The sequence below is a fragment of the Theobroma cacao genome, chromosome 2, assembly GCF_000208745.1.
Source record: "Theobroma cacao cultivar B97-61/B2 chromosome 2, Criollo_cocoa_genome_V2, whole genome shotgun sequence".
Taxonomy (NCBI): Eukaryota; Viridiplantae; Streptophyta; class Magnoliopsida; order Malvales; family Malvaceae; genus Theobroma; species Theobroma cacao.
Genome location: NC_030851.1, coordinates 13,982,126 through 13,985,998, shown reverse-complemented (window position 1 = coordinate 13,985,998; position 3,873 = coordinate 13,982,126). Strand labels below are relative to the sequence as shown.

The 3,873-nt window shown below is 36.0% G+C and overlaps 1 pseudogene; it reads left to right on the top strand.

Moving 5' to 3' along the window:
• Positions 2,237-3,406, top strand: LOC108660649 (annotated as a pseudogene).

Genomic DNA, 3,873 nt, shown 5'->3' with positions numbered 1-3,873 from the left:
AATCTACAAGGACACCTCGACCTAGTTACCGACTGCCTCCTGATTTGAAAACATGAAGTTGAAAACGGTGAGTATAAACCTATTTAGTGAACAAAGGAAGGGAACAAACAAACGATAAGGAAAATTTATAGAAAACATGATGCATTTATTTTCAAAAACTATGCAATTTAGTTTAGTTCTTATTAAAACCCCTCATTAAACCCTTAATGAGTTAATTACTTGACGAAAAGGGTCCATGCACCACAAAGGATTCGAAGAGTGAAAACTTTAATAGTATTCAAGCAAGTCAAGTCAAGTAAAACGACGGGTCCTGGCTATAGCAGAAAGGCATTCTCGCTGTAGCGAAATTTGGCTCAAATTGTCAACTGGCAGAGGGTTTCTCACCAAACCCCCTCATTTCAAACTTAATTAGTTTATTCCTTGATGTTGGAAGTCCATGCTTAACCATGATGTTAAAGAAATGGAAAATGTGGCAAAAACCAACAAGGTAGCATGCTGGACAGAAAGTTTCTCGCTGCAGCGAGATTCAAGAGGCAAAACAGAAAGTTTCTCGCTACAGCGAAATTCAAGCAGCAAAACAGAAAGTTTCTCACTGCAACAAGAATGAATCTCGCTGCAGCAAGAAGCTTCAACAACTTTCTCCCTGCAATGAGAATCAAGTTGATGTAACCCTCCAAACTCGAGAGTTTTTCGATGCAGCAAGAAACAGGACACCAACAACAAGTTTTCATTCTCTCAAGAAAAGGCCATTTAGCTACAAAGACAAAATCAACTTGAACATGCTTAGAAATTTCCAAGGTTCAACATGCAAGATTCACATGTATTACAACCATATACCATACTCATGAACTTTCTATAACACACATATATATATACATCATCATGCATACCATCCCATCATCATCAGCTCATGTGCACTCCCACACGCACATAATTGGGTCATCATCAGCTCATGTGCACTCCCACACGCACATAGCTGGGTCATCATTATCACATAAAAAGGAACATCTAATGCATATTATACATATCAACATATGGTGATAACACATGAACCATTTATATGGCACATTTTCACAAGATCAAAACATTCACCAAAGGCTTGTTCCTTAGGTAGATTTTTAAGGAAAAGTTGGATAAAATCATTCAAATGTTTCACCCCAAATTCATCTATATTTCCAAAGAAATTTTGAAATGTAAGTTCACTCACCGGTATTGGTTGAACCTTTAGTCGACTCTAACTTCCCTAATGGTCCAATTTGGGCTGAGAGGCCTCATTGGAACCTATCACACACCAAAAACATCACATCCAATCCAATTTACATTAATATTGCTCCAAAAGCAATTCCCCAAATCAAGCTTCAATAGCCCTTTCTATCTACCTTCCAATTACCATTTGATTGGTTATTTAGTTTCTCTTCTTTAGTAACACTAGAAATAGATAAGCAACTTCAACAATAACATAACTCATAACTTCAATTACTAGCCATTATTAGTAACTTAAAACCACTCCTAATTCATCATTCACCTTGGTGGATTGTAATGAAATTCTCTTTCAAAATTCTTCCAAGCTATTATAGAAGTTCCCTCTTTCTCTCTCTCTAAACACCTAGCTAGTGAGAGAAAGTAAGGAAGTAAGATTTTTCAAGGATTTTAAAGTGAGAGAGTGAAAGAGCACAAAGGTTTTATGCAAAAGTGCACAAAAGCATGAAAATTGGAGCTATCTTGAGAGAGGTTATGGAGGTTTCATAACAGGCTTCCATGGAAGGGGAAACAAACATGAGATGGAAGGAAGAAGAAGAAGAAGTTGCTGGAAAATATGAGAAGAAGCTGGTGGAAGATGATATTTATAGCTCAAGCTTATCCAATTTTTCATGCAATTACAATAATGCCCTTAACAAGTTAGCTTTGTCTTCCTCCAATCTTTTGTGCAATCTTTTTACTCTTTTAACACTGAGACAAGGTCCATAATAGCCTAGAAATACTCGGGTTTACGAAAACTTAAAAATTTGACCTGAGATGAAAAATGATCATTTTGCCCCTATTTTGGAAATCATCATTATTTTTATTTCCTTATTCATTTTACCCTGATTTTCATCATTCCTTTATGCCTTAGGCCTTAATATTGTTTGAAAGCATACTTCTAAGGGCTCACTAAGGAAATGTCGAAATTACTCCTGGCCCGTGTTATTGCATCTACATCTAATTACGAGCCTATAGAGGTCGAGGTCTCACATTCATGACAAAGACTGATGCATTCATAACAAAGACTGATGCATTTATGATAAGGACTGATGCCTCCATTCAAAATCAAGCAGCTTCAATTAGAAATCTTGAGATACAAGTAGCCCAATTTGCTAGTGCTTTAAATACTAGACCTCAAGGTACCTTACAAAGTAATACTGAACCCAACCCAAGAAGAAAAGGTAAGGAACATTGCATGGCAATCACTCTCCGCGATGGAAAAGAGGTACGTAAAGAGGTAAGTAATCAAGCATTAAATCCTGATATTTCAATTCAATCCGATGAGAAAGAAATTGAAAAAGATGCTGAAAAAGAAATTGTGGTTGAAAAATCTGCTGAAAATTCAAAAGAAAAATCACAATCTGCCCCCACACCTCCACCACCTTTTCCTCAACATTTTCAAAAGCAAAAACTTGACAAACAATTCCAAAGATTTCTTGAGGTATTTAAAAAACTGCACATTAATATTCCTTTTGCTGAAGCTTTAGAACAAATGCCAAGTTATCTTAAATTCTTGAAAGACATCCTGACCAAAAAGAAGAAATTGGAAGAGTTTGAGATAGTTGCACTTACTAAAGAGTGCAAAGCTATAATCCAGAATAAGCTTCCACCAAAGCTTAAAGATCCAGGGAGTTTTTCTATTCCATGCACTATTGGTAGTTTTAAAATTTCTAAAGCTTTATGTGATTTAGGTGCTAGTGTTTCAATAATGCCTTTATCTATTGCTAGGAAACTTGGATTTCAAGAGATACAACCTACTACAATTACCTTGTAGTTAGCAGACAGAACAATCAGGCACTCAGTTGGGATTATAGAAGATGTTTTGCTTAAAGTTGGGCATTTATACATTCTGGTAGACTTCATTGTGCTCGAAATTGAAAATGATGTTGAAATTCCTCTTATTTTGGGAAAACCATTCTTAGCTACGACTAGAGCACTTATTGATGTGAAGAATGGAAAAATAACTTTTAGAGTTGGAGAGGAGGAAATGGTATTTAATTTGTTCAATGCGACTCAGTATCTTTATACAGATAGTTGCTACAAAGTGGATTTAGTCAATGAAGGTAAAGGTAAGCCTATTCCACCACCTTCAACAGAGCAGGTGCCAATTCTTGAAACAAAACAACCACCACTTTCTAGCTATCTTGATTTTGTGGTTGGATAGCGAGTAGTACTTTCTGATTCACAACTCCATCTTTTGCCATGGAATCTTAGATCATATTAGGAGAACAAGTTTAAGGTAAAAAAAATGCATCCTTATGATGTTATCGAGATTTATAGTGGACTTACCGGATCAGTCAAGGTCGATAAAGAAAATCTCAAGCCGTATAAAGTAATACAGAATGGGGTACCATAGTCAAGCTAGTGACTATAAAGAAGCGCTTCTTGGGAGGCAACCCAAGCACTCTAACTTACTTTCTTTTTATTTTTTTATTATTTTATTTATTTAATTATTAAATTATTAACACCTTTTTTTATTTTGTGCAGGTTCATAAAAAATTTTTAAAAAAATTCAAAAAAATAAAAAAAAGGGGTAAGTCACGACTCCCACTATGGGAAGCCGCGGCTTCGTAGGGGGTAAAGAACGTGAGCCACGGCTCACCAAGCTCGAAGTCGCGGCTCCGCAAAAAA